At 35.8% G+C, this 16,581-nt stretch overlaps 1 protein-coding gene across 3 annotated transcripts in view; it reads left to right on the top strand.

Moving 5' to 3' along the window:
- The first annotated feature begins 12,490 nt into the window (after positions 1-12,490).
- COL8A1 (collagen type VIII alpha 1 chain) overlaps positions 12,491-16,581 on the top strand; it is a 114,418-nt gene continuing 110,327 nt past the window's right edge. For 2 of the 3 annotated variants that reach the window (XM_039322429.1, XM_039322423.1), the window contains exon 1: positions 12,491-12,580. The gene's annotated coding sequence lies outside the window, so the exon portion shown is untranslated. Of the gene's footprint in view, positions 12,581-14,699; positions 14,780-16,581 lie in introns of those variants that run through there. The other variant, XM_039322425.1, reaches the window with a different exon arrangement.

The raw sequence follows: 16,581 nt of genomic DNA, 5'->3' as shown, positions 1-16,581 counted from the left end.
CAAAATTAATGCCAAGGCAACTTTAAAGAATAACAAAGCAAAGTTGCAAAAATTAATTTGCAAACCTTTAAATAGTGTGTGAATATTCAGCGTAAATGATTATGACATAAAGTGAAATGTTCCACTTAAATAAAAATAGATCAGGAAAAAACAAAACAGACTGAGCCTGCAGTTTGTTTAGGCATATATTCTACCAAAATATAAATAAAAGCTTAAGAAAACAACAACAATATTTTTTAATAAACCCACAGCATATTTCAATCTGAGATAAGAAGAGAATGACTATTAACACTGCATGAGTTTTGCAACAACAACTCTCCATTAACAACCAGACATATATTGTGCTGGTCTGAAGGCAAGACTAAGCCTTCTCTTCCACCCATCTATCCAGTTCACATGGCTGCCCATCCCAACCTCAGGGATCCAGCAAGCAGCATTAAACATATCAAATAACAATATCATCATAAAAAACTTAATAACCATCACTACAGCCCTCTCAAGAGCTCTACCACATATTCTGACCGCCATGCCTGGGTACATAAAGCTCCTGAATAGGCTATCAAGGTTGAGTATAATCTAACCTCCAAGAGACAAAGTTCTGATAGAAAAGGCAAAGTGCCCTGATGGAAGAGGCTCTGTCCCTGGATCCTGCCAGTGGGCACTCTTTAATGGACAGAAAGAAATGCTTACTTCATTCTTACTTTTTAAAAAATATAGGGCAATCATCAAAGTTTCATTGACATGCATTAATGGAGGCATTTTTCCTTTATCTTTTGAAAGGGGCATTTTCAGAATTCACGGTTATGTTCCTAAAGGACAGAGAGTTTAATAGAGCATTATCAAAACACTTTTTTAAAAATCAGAGTACATCTGACATTTGAAGAAGTTTGAGATTTCTCATAAACTATCTCTACAACTGAATATTATGAGTTAGCTTAGGGAGAAAGGATGATATTTCTGGACTTGTTTTTCTTCCTGAGGAATAGGATTTAAGCAGGGAGGCGATAAGGTGCTGCCATGCCAAACGATTCATCTTGTTCATTGTGACATAAGAGCCTTCCTTTCAAATGACCAAACAATGGAGCCTTTGGCTATACAAAGAGTTTGGTCTGAAGCCACTGATGGCAAAAGGACAGCATGCATATGCCTGGACAAGTACACTAAGGAGAAAAAGGAAAAGAAAAAAAGACAAAAGGCAACTTTGTATAAGCTACTTCATAATAGTGAAAATCTTCCCTTTATAGCTTCAGTTTCAATAGCCTTGTTACCAATCTCTATATCTGTATAAATGATTTTGAATTATGTCAGTGCCAACACTTTTTATACTATACTATTTGAAAACATTTATAATTCTGAATCTTAAAGACAACAGATGGGATTTACACTGGGATATCTTTTATGTGTGAAACACAGTAAGGCCACTAATTTTCCAATTGTTGCCCAGTTGGGATCTGATAAACAGCTTTGCAAATAATCCACTGGGTTAGAACATGAGTATAATTTACACTCAATGAAAAATGGGGAAAATAAGAGGTGCTAGAAAAGCAATTTATTTTGGCAGTGAAAAATCCCTAGATTCCGGTTACTGCTGTTTGTCTTAGGTTCAGTTTTCTGCCTGCATATGATTTACTCAATATTTAAACATTTTGGGTAGTTATTAAAAGAAACTGATCTCTATCTTGCCCACAAATCTTTGGGATTCCTGGGCACACTTTATTTCACACCATCTCCTTTGGGTCTTGACTACTTATCAGAGAACCAAATTTAATAAGTTTCCTAATCTTTTAATTTCATAATGTTCATAAAACATTTGCTGGTGTGATTTCTTCACATTTCTTAATTAGGTTGCATCTACTTTAAGCAATGTCCAACAAATAAAATGGTTGTTCCATAGTTTCATAGCATACTAAGTAGTACAAGGAAGCCAAGATTTCCTGGAAGACCTTGGGAAAAATCACTCAAGGAAAAAAAATCCACAATTTAAGAGAACATTATGTCAGAAAGATTAATTGGAGCATGTGTTAAGTGAGAATGAAGCACATTGATAGGATTTACTGCTAGGAAGGAGCCACCTAAGTATCACATTCACAGCTTCCAAATTGCCTGAAGACACTAAATGAGATGATCAAAGGCCTGGAGACTAAAATATATGAAGAACGGCTAGGGGACTTGGATTTGGCTGGTGTAAAGAAAAGAAGAAATAGGGGAGACATGATAGCAGTGTTCCAGTATCTGAGGGGTTGCCACAAGGCAGAGGGGGCCAGGTTGTTCACCAAAGCACCAGAGGGAAGGACAGGAAACAAGGGGTGGGAATTGATCAAAGAGAGAAGCAAACTGGAATTAAGGACAACTTCCTGACAGTGAGGACAATCAACCAGTGAAACAGCTTATCCCCAGAAATCGTGAACGTTCCATCACTGGAGATTTTCAAGAAGAGACTAGACATTCAGTTGTCTGAGACGGTATAGGTTTTCCTGCTTGAGCAGGGGGCTGGACTAGAAGACCTCCAAGGTCCCTTCCAGCTCTATTCTATTCTATTCTATTCTATTCTATTCTATTCCATTCTATTCTATTCTATTCTATTCTATGAAAATGTAGGAATGCTTATTGTATATTAGAATGAAACCATTTAAAATTGACCATTAACAACATGAAAGTGAATTCTTTTGTTTTGCCCACTGCAGTTGAAACTATGTGTATATGTTTTTTTTTTCACCATTCCAACAGTTTAACAGAAATTATGCCTTTTATTTTTCAGGCTTAGTGCTAGATGATGATTATAGACATAATTGTCATTTCTAGTCCTTAGAAACTCTAGTTTTGAAGTATGTCTTCTACATTAGGATTATTCCTTTCATTTAATGGTTTTATGACCCAACAATTTTTACCTAAACATTCTTTTTAAAAGCTTGGGATTTCCCCAAATCCACTGATACGTCCTTCTAATGCATAAATTCCAATATTTTCACTATGTAATAGGCACTAAGGAAACTAAGTTTGCATATAACCTACATATAATTTTGAATATTTCTATTTTATTTTGGTACAGTATGCAATATCGAGATTATTGACTTTTAGTTCTTTTGTCTATAATCATACTCTGCAATTTTTTTAAAAAAATATGGATTAGATATTATACTATATTAGATTATAATGCTTTATCAATATTAACCTTTTCAGGTCCAGTTAGAATGAACAATCAGATTCAAGACTTTCATGCACTTATATGAAGAAAATCAGCCAAATATTCCCATTCTTGAAGATTAAATCTATATAGTACTAAAACTCTGCCCCCACCCCACCCCGTTAATTAACTGTACCAAATGGTGCATTATGCCAAAACAATTTTTAAAATCAAGGTACCTCAAATCTGCTAACTTAAAAATAAAAAATCTTGGATCCATTAGTCCTGGGAAATTGAAATTTCCACAATGTCCACAGCCATTTATTTGCAAAGTTCTGGCTGTTGTGGCATCCCCATGTGATCATGATTTCCTATGCTCCTTGCCAGCTTCCCACATGCAAAGTCAATGGGGAGGCTGGCAGATAGTTGGAAGTTGTTCACACTCCTGGTGCATTACACCGCAACAGTTTTTGAATCAAGGCACCTCAAGTTAAAGAATGCATAAAAATCTGGAACACCTGACTCTTGTGGTATTGAAATTTCAAACAGTCAAGACAAATAACCTGAGAGAAGAAGAGACAGAGGAGGAGAAACATGCATGTCTCCAGAAAGACAACAGGCATAGAAGGAGAAGAGAGGAAGAGACAAAGGAGCAGGGAAATGCACATTTCCAGGATCAGAGATAAAGAATAAAAGCAAAAGAGATGAAGAAGAAGAGGATAAAGGCTTGTATGTCTCCAGAATTACAACAAAAGGCACAGAATGAGAGAGAAGAAGAGGCAGAGGAGGAAAAGGAAGATTGACCCAAGAATATGTGGCAAATAGTAATTTATGGTCAACCCAGGAGTCATAGGTTTTCTAGTAATCTACAGATTTCTGACATCAAAAATAAAATCTATACAACTCTGAGGAAGATCAAGGTCAGTTATTTAAGTGAGAGATCTGAAAGATCAGGGTATGTAGTTGGATAATGTTATATTAAGGCCAATGCAGTGTGACCAGACTGCCTGTTGTATTGCATGACATTAACCCCTCAAAGAATGATCTATGAGAATGCCTGTAGGCTGTAAAAAAATAACAACCCTATTATACCTACAGCATATGAGAAGTCAATGCATAAAGAACATCTATAGAAAATCAGGTATTTGTAAGCCAGTTACCTTATGACTTTGCATGACTTTTCATAAACACATCTAATACAAAAGGAAACAATCTTTTGGAAGACATGAGGCCTCATATAATTTGGGGGTGGGGAGAGTGGATGACCACTGTGAATAGCGTAACAGTGCAAACTGACTATAAACTGGCATGATCTTAGGGAATGTCAGGGTTCCCCCCCCCCAGTTAAGGGGGTTGAAAGCTAAAGTTTTGGTTTGGTTTTGAAAATGCATATTTTAGGCTGACCTTTCACACAACCCAAAGAAAGTTGATGTAGTAACTGGCTTGAATGTGGTCTATATATTTAGAGGACAGGTGTCAAACTCATCACGTCATGTGACATGTCGCGATGTATCACGACTCTTTTTGCATTGCTGGCAATGGGGTGGGCGCGGCTTCGGTATGATGAAACCGGCCCTTGGGCCAGCAGTTTGACACCCCTGATTTAGAGTAAATTTATGTTTTTATTAACAATTAAATATAAGGGGTAAAATTCATTAGTTGGTCTCAGGTGAGAACTCAACATTTGTTGCCTATTACAAAACATGGCAAATGCATGAAACGTGTTCTCAAGGGCAAATTCCCAGGACAGGAAACATCGAGGCTGTATTTTCAACTGCCACATTTCCATGTCAGAGCAAGTGCTGAGTGATCACATTAAACATAGAAGCCACAGTCACGGCATGACATTTGCTTTTGGCAAAAGAGAAATCACTTCATGTGAAATAATAGTTTCTCACACAAGTGTTTTCAATTCAAACCAAGGAATAAGAAACAAGGACTAAGTGGAGTCCTCCGATCCAGGGCCTGGGTGGCAGGCCAGAAGTCAGACCAAAGAATCAGTTCCCTTTTGATGTGAAGAAAATCAGAATCCAGTTTAGTAGATAGGATCAAATTCATCAGGTGCAGGATACCAGTTAAGGCTTTTATTTTGTAATCCCACTGTCATATTTATGGAACTTCAGTGGGAGAATCCCATGAAACCATTCATATTGAATAATCAAATATATGTAGAAAATATCCCTCTAAAATAATTGTCTTAGTTGTTTTCTGTTTTATAGAGTTCCAAATGAATTCATTATCTATGTGCTTTCCTCTCGATGTTTTGACTACTTCCCCCCCCCCCAATATAGAGAATCTGATTTTTCTGAGAGTGATGGAAGGACTTTTTAAAGGTGCTATGACTTGACCTGCATAGTTACTTATTTAATTTTAGAACAGTTTACAATTCATGAATACTGTCTGAAATTACAGCAGATCTCTGGAATGTGCTTCCTGCTAGGGAGAAAAATAACCCTTTTGTTGATTTTTAAAATGAGTTTTGAAAACATGGACCTAAGATTGCCCCTTAATGCCATATATTTCCCAATTTTCCTATTTTAGGGGCTGTTTTACAATTTGTAAATGTTTATAAATAAGTTATATACTTTAAAAAGCTCCAGAAAAATTTCACCATATAACCCTGGGGGTGGAGGGTTGGGGTGGGGAGACAAATAATAGTGGATTCTTTCCTAGCAATATCTGAAACAGCACTAGAGCTCCTACTGTTCTGTAAGCACACTGAATTTTTTAAAGGTAATGGAACGTAACTGTAACTCTCCATTCAAATCATACATTTAGGAAGTAAGTGAAACTCCCTCTGCTGTCACCACTGGTATTTTTCAGGGATAGATAAATACTAACTTGACAGATCTATTTATTGGCAACCATAAGAGACAGAGAATTAGCGAAAATGTTTAAAAATGTATCAAATAATTGTTGGAAATGTAAACAAAAACCAAGTACTTACTATCATTTCTGGTGGGTATGCCCTTATGTAAAGAAATTTTGGTTTAAGATTCATATATGGTTGGAAAAGATGACCAAAATACAGATAGAATTTAAACCAGAATTGTTCTTGCTAGGAATATTTGGACTTAATTATGGAAAAGAGAATGAATATTTAATATTACATGTACTGACAGCCGCGAGAATAGCATTTGCCCAATTTTGGAAAAATGAAAATTTACTCATCTGACCAAATTATAATTACAAAAATCCTAGAATGTGCAGAAGAGGATTACTCTCTCAGGGTTATTCTTTTAAGTGATGAAGTCCAAGAATAATTGCTACTTAAAGTGGATATAGTCTATTACTGTCATCCCCAAACACATTTATGATGTTATTGAGCAGCAGAGCTAGTCGCAAAGGGCAGCAAATTTTTCTATGGCTCATAATGTAAATGTCTTTACCTTGCACTATTCTCAGAGTACCTAAACAAAAATCAATTTACTCCCTGAGAATATTTTAGGCACATATTCTCCTTTTTCAAATTATGGCTGCTGAGCTGAAATCCAGAGAACCATGAAGTCAACATTGTTAGGGGATTATTAGAACACCATATTAATTTTCTTTCCTCTTTTATGTCACCACATTGGCCCAGACATTTTTTGCCTCAAAGATCCCTTCAACTTTCTTTGTCACCTAGTGTCTTCTTCATCTTGCTTGTTAGTCTTAGGATATCCCAAAAAACTTTAAATCTCATTTATTTATTTATTTTATTTCTTACTTCTCTGGTTTCTTAGCATACGTTCTTTCTACTTCAGGCAGTCATGACCATCTTTTGAAATCTGTCGCCACTTCTCAACTTACTCTCTCTTTTGAGCAAGTCTGTGAATTAACTTTCATTTAGCAGAGCACAAATATTGTTAACTCTTCCATCATGGATGAGGTCATTCAGCTTAATTTCTCCATAAACATTCATTAATATAATGACTAATTAAAAAAGCAACCTGGCACCATAGGAATATATTTTGACATAGGAAAAATATACCGCCACACTGTTTTTTTAAATTATGGTTAGAGATACAAAATAAAGAATAAAGAAAGAAACAAGCAAAACCAGAAATAAATATAATATAATAAATACAACATTTCTCCAATATAATAAATACAATCTCGATTTAACTTTAGCTAGGAATCAGGAGAAGTCTAGTAGCAATGTTTCAGATGAACAAACTTTATAAAATGGCACACATTTGTATGAGTTACAGCTCAATTGATCAGATGTATAAAGTATTTAAATTGATGTAATAATAACTTGGGATGGGGGCGGAAAAAGGAGAAGGCTGGTTGGGTACACAGATGCATATTACATTGAGTGACATTATAAAAACCTTATAGATTAACAATTGTGCTTATTGAGATTTTCTGAAATTGCCTGAAACTTTTGCATGTATGTGAATTCACCAATTTCTCACTGTGTAAAATCTCGTTGTTCTAAAACAATTACTTTGAGGTATGTCATAGAGCAGTGATGGCTAACCTTTTAGAGACCGAGTGCCCAAACTGCAACCCAAAACCTACTTATTTATCACAAGGTGCCAGGGCTGCATCAGTATTGTGGTGCCCTCGGGGGGGGGCATGGCCCACTGGGTGGGCGTGGCTGCAGTGGTCACGGCAGACTGAGTGAGCATGGCCAGGGCCAGGGCAGCGGGGGCCAGTGTTCACCCACTTCCTGCCCTGTTGCTTCCAAACACTACGTGCTTGCTACTCTGGCGAACTCTGCTGGGGCAATGGCGCACATGCCCACAGAGAGGGCTCTGAGTGCCGCCTCTGGCATGCATGCCATAGGTTCACCACCACTGTCATAGAGCATCTTGAGAGGCTGAAATATTCTGATAGTAGTTTTTTTTAGTCCTATGTTGTGTCCACTGGATTTGTGTCCACTAATTATTTTATGCAAATTCAGTCCCATTTTTCCTATGCATAATCCAGAGAGGACATTGTTGGCAGATGAGGGCATATATCAGAATAGATGAAAAGCTGGTAAAAACAGCTTTAATTTTATGTTTCTGAAATTGCTGGAGATTGGCTACTGACATCTGTACAAAACCCAAGCTGAAGTAAGTTATCCAGTCAAGTTATGGAACTAAAATACTAGGACAAAATTCCAGCATGAGAAAAATGTCAAATGGCTGTGCTTTATTATATCAATTCTGCAGTTAGAGATGTAGAGACATTTTTTTATCAGAACTGCATTAACTATTTAGGAATGATTTAATTGTTTCTGGCCACAGCAGGACAGAGAAAGATTGTTTTTCTGGAACTCCCTAGCTTTCTCCATGATCCAGCATATGTTGGCAATTTGATCTTTAGTTCCTCTGCCTCTTCAAAATCCTGCCTGTACTTCTGGAAGTTCTCGATCCACTTACTGTTGGAGTCTACCTTGTAGGATTTTAAGTATAGCTTTACTTTCATGTGAAATGAGTGCAATGTTGGGATAGTTTGAACATTCTTTGGCATTGCCTTTCTTTGGAATTGGAATGTAAACTGACCTTTTCCAATCCTGTGGCCACTGTTGAGTTTTCCAAATTTGCTGGCAAATTGAGTGTAGCACTTTTACTGCATCGTCTTTTAAGATTTTGAATAGCTCAGCTGGAATACTGTCACCTCCACTAGCTTTGTTATTGCTCAGATTTCCTAAGGCCCATTTTACTTCACATTCTAGGATGTCTGGCTCGAGGTCAGTGACCACCCCATCATGGTTATCAGGGATTCTAAGCTCGTTCTTGTATAGTTCTTCTGTGTAATTAATCTCTTAATCTCTTCCGCCTCTGTTAGGTCTCTGCCATTTTGGTCCTTTATCATTCCCATCTTTGCATGAAACATTCCCTTCATATCTCCAATTTTCTTGAAGACATCTCTGGTTCTCCCTATTCTATTGTTTTCTTCTATTTCTTTGCACTGTTCATTTAAGAGGGCATTCTTATCTCTTCTAGCTATTCTCTGCATTCAATTGGGTGTATCTTTCTCTTTCTCCTTTGCCTTTCGCTTCCCTTCTTTCCTCAGCTATTTGCAAAGCTTTTTCAGACAGCCATTTTGCTTTCTTGCATTTCTTTTTCTTTGGGATGGTTTTAGTTGCTACCTCTTGTACAATGTTGTGAACCTCTGTCCATAGTTCTTCAGGCACTCTGTCTATTAGATCTAATTCCTTAAATCTATTTGTCACTCTACTGTATATTCATCAGGGATATGATTTAGTTCATACCTGAGTGGCCTAGTGTTTTTCCCTACTTACTTCAATTTAAGCCTAAATTTTGCAACGAGAAGCTCATGATCTGAACCACAATCAGCTCCTGATCTTGTTTTTACTGACTATATAGAGCTTTTTGGCTGCAGAGCACATGATCAATCTGATTTCTGTGTTGACCGTCTGATGATGTCCATATGTAGAGCTGTCTCTTGGGTTGTTGGTAAAGAGTGTTTGCTATGACCGTCATATTCTCTTGACAAAATTCTATCATCCTGTGCCCTGCTTCATTTTGTGCTCAAAGGACAAACTTACCTATTATTCCAGTTATCTTTTGGCTTCCTACTTTAGCATTCCAATCCCCCATGATGACATCATTTTTTGGTGTTGATTCTATAAGCTGCTGTAGGGTTTCATAGAACTGGTCAATTTCATCCTCTTCAGCACCAGTGGTTGGGGCATAGACTTGGACTACTGTGATATTGAATGATTTCTCTTAGATTCGCACTGAGATCATTCTGTCATTTTGGGGATTGTATCCCAGTATTGCTTTTCCTACTCTTTTATTGACTATGAAGGCTATTCCATTTCTTCTGAGGGATTCTTGCCCACAGAAGTATACCTCATGGTCCCCTGAATTAAATTCACCCATTCCTGTCCATTTTAGTTCGTTGATTCCTAAGATGTCAATGTTCAGTCTTGTCATCTCTTGTTTGACCACGTCCAGCTTGCCTTGATCATGGATCTTACGTTCCAGGTTCCTATGGAGAAAAGATCTTTACAGCATTAAGTGCACATTGCATTTCTAATTTTAATAAGCATCTATAATAAAATAAAGAAAATAATAAAACACTCAGAAGCATCTTTGGAAATAAAAATACTTTTTCCTTTTTCCCCCTTTTCTTTCTCTCCTTCCCCATCAGTATTTTTGATCACTATGTTTCTAATACACTTTCTTAGAACACAAAAGTAACAAGTGGCTGTGGCTGTGAAAAGGATAGAGGATACAGTTGATAATTGTAGAGGAAAGAGGGTTAGAATTTGTGGTAGAAAGCATTCTGATAAATTGCTACGTTAGAACTGGTATTTCCTACATGGCAGCCAGTTTATGAATGGGCAACCCCCTAAGCTGCCATTTTGCAAGAATGCCCTTAGTTCATTCTTCACAATCCACATGTTCTCATCAGTTCAAATCTGTAGATAGTATGAAACTATTTAGTGTAGTCATGTAGGAAATCTCCAAGGACACAAACAGAAAAACATTCCTAGACCAGTTGTGACAAATCCTTTCATTGAAAATATTAAGGATGGAAGATGTTAAACTTCAGTGTCTGCACTGAAGAAAGTTCTGGCATAGGATACTGCTGGACACCTTTGCTGTGCACCTGAGTTAGCAGCATCTCTCCTAGGATTTCTTCCAAGGCTTCTTTCCGAGTAGATTACTTACCCATTTTGACATGTGTTAAATTCTCCATATAAGAGGTGTTATTTCACATTACAAATATAACCAATAATAAAGATAATATGGTAAGGAGAGTTGCAAGTTTTCAGCTAGTCTGGAAAATGCTTAGCTATAGTTTAAAATTAACAGAATCAATTTAATTTTTATGGTTTCTTTTTCTTCCTCCAATATAATTCCATCCTATTCTCCTTTTGTATGCCACAAGGAGTATTTTGAAAAGTGTTGCTTAGATTTGTGATTAATCAGTTTTCCTGTTGCCTGAATTTAAATAAATTGTGATTACCTATGACTAGTGAAAACAAGTTAACTTTTATCTACTGTTTAGGCCTTACAAGATTAAGAAGGTCTTACACTGTAATTAATCTAAAAAAAGATTAACCTTATGGTGACTAGGAAAGAGAAGGAGAAAGGAAAGGATGAACTTAGGAAGAAGCTAGAATACTTTTTTCATTATTAAAGGCATAGGTGATGAGAAACTGGGCCCACACAACCCAGAAGCCATGTGTTATATAGATTATGGTGTAAGGATTCTGCTGGATCAGGTAACAACTATTTTCTTGACTGTCCTCCAGACATTGCTCTTTTTGTCAAAAGCACAGTCAAGTTGTGCTCCTTTCATATTTGTCATAATTAAAGGGCTAGGGCTTATGTTACAATGGGCAAGGTAGTTTTTATCATTCTGTGCCTCACTCTCCCACCCACCTCCACAAACATTGTGATTTACATCAGTTCAGCATTTCGTTTCTAAAGTGCTCAACCAGTCTCCAGGAAATTCACATGTAGGCAAAAAAAAAAAAAAGACATACCCTCCTGAAAACAGTGTTCCTCAGAAACTGTTATCTAAAGGCTTGCTCAACTGAATGATAACATTTAGTTTTCAATAGCCCTATAAGACATGTTCTCCAAGAATTTAACTACTCCCCTTTTAAACCAACTCAAAATGATGGTAACATGGTAATGAATCTTGTCACAATGAGCCACATTATTCTCTGCAAAGGTTCACACATGTTAATTCTGTGTGAAGGGTTTGTGGGGGGGGGGGTCAGCTTTAAATCTCCTCCCAGTTAGCTTCATTCATCAGCCTTGGAACAAGTAATTTGAGAAAGGGAGAAATTTCCCTAATTTCCTCATGCCAGGCATAATTCTATTATGTCCTCAGTTTCCTTTTTGCAAACTATTGAAAAATATTCTAGCTTATCTGGCAAGGAATATGTTTGAGTCGTTTTATGATTTTAGCTTTCTTTGGTTGCATTTCATTGATCAAACCATAGTGACTTGGTTCTCAGTCATCTGAGTGGTGCATCATGGTTCACAAATCACAGCTGCCAGAGGCTATACTTTATACTAAGCCAAAGCTACCATTATAATTTAGTGTTACATGCAAACACAGCCAGTACTGTGTCTGGTAAGTCAGAGACTATAATAAAGGCCCTCTGACAAAAACAACCTGCTTTGAGCATCCCTAATTATTTTCCACCTCATATTGCCCTCCAACCCAAAGAATGGAGACTTGATATCTCTGTAACTATACACTGTTCTCATTTCAAAATAACTGAATCCAACTCTCATAATATCCTGGAGAATTTGAATCAAAGCAGGGTCCTGTTTTTTCCCTTGCATTCATGTATTTTCCACTGCCATGTCCTAAAAGACAGCAGCATCTGCTTGTCCTAGTGGCCTCTAGCTACTGTCTGCCTACTCCCCAACAATGAACAGCAGCTCCTCCCTCCTGACCATAAAAGTCAACGGCATGCTACCGGCAGCTGATCAGAGCACTTTCTTCCTTTTCTACTGATCTCTTCTCTCTGGATCTTGCATGCTCAAGGTAAGAAATCTCTGGCTTTCTCTCTCTTAATTACTCTCTCAAATCCTTCAATTACATGCCATGAGTGCCCAAGCAGCCGCCCTGATCTGCTGCTACTTTTTGAGGTACTGTTCAGTTGACGGGTTTTTTTCAATGGCAAGTAGCAAGCTGTTGTTTTAACAATGAAAGAGGATTGCTTAATTTACTGGAAAATATGTAACATCTGTGGCTACAAAAAACTGTTTTTCCTTTCAGTAGTAAGAAAAAAAAAGGGGGGGGGAATCCTGAAATTGTTATTTAAGATTTTCAATTTTGTTTATAGTTTAATAAGAGCAAGAATACACCTAGAAAAAGTCATGAAACACATGTACCATAAAGGACATTAATATTTTTCCTTTTCACATCAGAAAGGGCCTTACTAATTGTTTTCTGAAATTTTCATTATAAGTTTGGGAAAGCACAACTTTCTGCATTTTATTGCTTTGCAAGACAGAAGGATTGTTCTGACATCTCACTCAAAGCACATTAATTAGATAGTGGTTTGACAGTGGGATAAAGTTTGTTGAACTGAACACCTTGAGCCTGTGTTCAAAAAGCAGTATATGACTTTTGAAAAACAAGAATGTTATACATATTACCCCTTGGATCTTATCCTCTCTTTCTTGCACTTTATAATATTCTGCTAATCAGAAGACTGTTATGTTTATAAATGACAGACTCAGTATTAAAAGTGCTGGCATAACATCAGAGACATTAAAAGGAAAAAGATATTGGAAACAGTTTTTAAAATATACAACTCTGCCTTCGGTTCACAAGAATATATTCAATGGTGTTTTTATGCCAATGCACTCAATCAATTTGTCCCATGGCATTTAACCACAAAGTCCACTTTTAAAAGGAATGCAAATCCTAATCCAGAAATGCCTGCACAAAGTTCTGAAATGCAAGCAGTCAGGAATTAGTGCAGTACAAAAAGTCACTGTTAATTGTGGTGCTGCATAGTTTGATACACAAACACACACACACACACACACACACACACACACATGTTAACATAAACATTGCATTTATGCACATTGAATATTAATATTTGGTTTGTTTAAATACAAAAACATAATCTTAAAATTAAATGTGGGTTGTCACAAAATTACTATTACTTTAGCCAGTTTTCAATCATGTAAACATTTTTAATAAGTATCTGAAACTATATCACAATAGTAATAGCAGGAAAAAAATCTAACAAGAAGTTACATAAATGTCTGATATCTTTGAAATTGCTATTAGAGAACATTTTGCTAAGCCTTGTGCTTTTTTAAGAAACTTGGATGGAGAAAATCTGATCCCTTTGTTGAAAAACAAATGTTGCATGTAATTTTTGGATCAAGAAAACCTTGTATGTTTTGCACTCAACTAGTATTTTAGAAGTCCTTTGCAAATATCGTTTATCAAATTATAGTTATTAATACCGCCCACTCACCCATTTACCATAGTTAAGTAGTTGTAATTTTAGGAATGCACTGTCTGAAGAGTTCAGATTAAAATAATATTCTACTGTGAAATTCCATTTATTGTGCAAGTTCTTTTTAACAAAATACTTTTGAAAATGTGTCAACCATTACTTCAGAAAAAAGAGTTCACAAAATGTACTTAAAACAGAATAACTGCATGTATCAAAAATGAAAGTTAAATAAATTAGGAATGTAAAAAATCATAATTTCAGCTTTTCAACATAGTACTAATTCTCTTGTAAATTAATCTTCTTTCCTAGTGAAACAAATCACAAGTTCAATCAAATATTAGATAATCTGGTAAAAGTGCAATTGAGCTACAACAATGTTAATATACTTAGTATTTAAGAGATGTGTTACAAAATCGGATGCAGTTTTTATTATTTATCTACAATAAATAGTTATCAATCAAATGTGCAATGTTGAGGCATCCAGCTACAACAAAACCAAAGAATGGTGGTTAAGTATGTATGACTTTAGTAATTTCTAAGAATATATGACTGTTTTAAAAGTTAAATTTTGGCTTAATAAAAATTCTTCCACATGTGCAAGCCAAGGCTTTTAGTTTTTTCTGCAAATGCTGGTAACTTTCACCCTTCCTATAAATTGCATTTTTTTTTTCTTCTCTGGAGGTACTTTAACTTGGAAGATGGATTTAATGAGTAGATGGAATGGATCAAAGATGAGCACCTTCAGTTGTTCAAGAGGAAGGGTATTTTCTTATTCTTATGCTTCTAGACACTATACACTAAGAAACAAAATCTTAGTGTCTTGTATTTAAAACATCAGCCTTAAGGAAATCTCTTTTCAAACCCTTTCTTGTCTGTCTTGTTCTCCAGATATCATAATAGGATGCATTTGATCATTCTCAATTTTTTTGTAAGAATTCATCCAAGAAAAGTTACTATTTTGTTTTATTTCATTGTACCATATGAACTCTTAGCTGAAAGTGGAAGGATGTTGCCACAACCAAATTCATAGCAGATTTTTTATTTGTTATGCACTCCCTTGTGTTCTTGTATAAGGTTCTGAACAGCAAATATGACTGCTACTGCCAGGTGGAAAGTTAAGTATCAGTAAAATAATAAAGGAAGTATGCAATAATTTTTAAAAGAACACGATCATTACTTTTGGTCAGTAGTTATTCCAGTCTTTGGTTCATGTTAGTATAATTAATTGCTGTAAGCAAAAAAAAAAATCCTTTCAGCTTGACTGAAAACAGTGATTTGGCTTTTCCAGGGTTTATTTATATATGTCAAGACCTAAACTATGGTTTAGGAAAACAATGAATGATGGGCTCATTGACTTTTAGAATAGCTTCAAGAAGATCACATGTTTTCATGACTGTTTTTTAAATGACTGCAATTTATTTTTGTTCAAAACTAGAAAACAAATTGTGAATCTATGTGTTTTGAAGGAAGCTAGCTTCACGTTGGTGTATGAAGCTGGCTTGTTTTCTTAAATCATAATTAAGGTTAGGGTTTATCTGAAGATTCAGATTAAATGATAAATTCTGGTTAATTAACAGAATTAAATGTTTCTGGATCTCCTTGCAGCAACAGCAGATGAGAAAGTATGTTTGACTTGAGCATGGAATTCTAAGTCATTATACTGTACTGAAACAAGTTATATATCTTTATAATCTAGACATGAATGTATTCTGATCATATTTTTCATCAGCGGAGAATTAAATGAGTAAGATTTGTGGGGGGGTGGGGTGGGGGAGGAGAGTCTGAATGTTTGTAGTAAGGATTATTCCCCCAGGTAAAATGGATGGTTTGTTGCTTTTAGTAGGTTTGCTTTCCTAAATCAATTTCTTCTTCAGTGATACTTGTCTGGAAGAATTCTTTGATTGTGGCTTTACTTTCTTAACTTGATAGCTGTGCAATGAAAGTGCTTTAGAATGAAAATAATAGGTCCTTCTTATTTAGATAATTAGAAACTTAATCTAATTTCTTCTTTGCCGAAATACTAATGTTACAGCAACAATTCCCTCTCAGAAATTTCTGCACTTTGCTCAAGCTCACAATTCACCCTTATAATAATGCTTGTATAGGTCAATTGACAAGAGTACATGTGTGCTTTTTAAATCAACCGATTCTTTGGCTGTATCACACGATAGTCTTCCATGCCATCTATTCACATGGTTTCATCAATCTTATTGTGAGTTTCATAGTTCAGTGAAAATTTGAACTGGATTCTTCCTAGTCCCAATATTGTAGCTTTTAGATTATAGTTGTCTAAAGGATCAGGCTATTACGGTAATATTTTTGAATTACAACTGTGCAATGTTGTACAATATTCAATTTTAAGTAATTCATAAAGGATTTTGCTTGACTATTATATATGAAAGTATTAGGTGAAGAAAAGAATGTTGTTTAACACTGCCTAAAGTTCTGTTCACCTGCAGAAGGAATATAATGCTTTGGATGTGTAACATAACTATTCTTTGTTAAAAATCTATTCCTATATTTATATATATCTGATACCCTCTATATAATTTTGGACTCCAAC

This window comes from Crotalus tigris, unplaced genomic scaffold (genome assembly GCF_016545835.1).
Source record: "Crotalus tigris isolate CLP2741 ecotype Arizona unplaced genomic scaffold, ASM1654583v1 scf7180000024115.3125172, whole genome shotgun sequence".
NCBI classification, from domain to species: Eukaryota; Metazoa; Chordata; class Lepidosauria; order Squamata; family Viperidae; genus Crotalus; species Crotalus tigris.
Note: the sequence above shows the minus strand (reverse complement) of the source record. Positions and strands in the feature narration are given on the sequence as shown.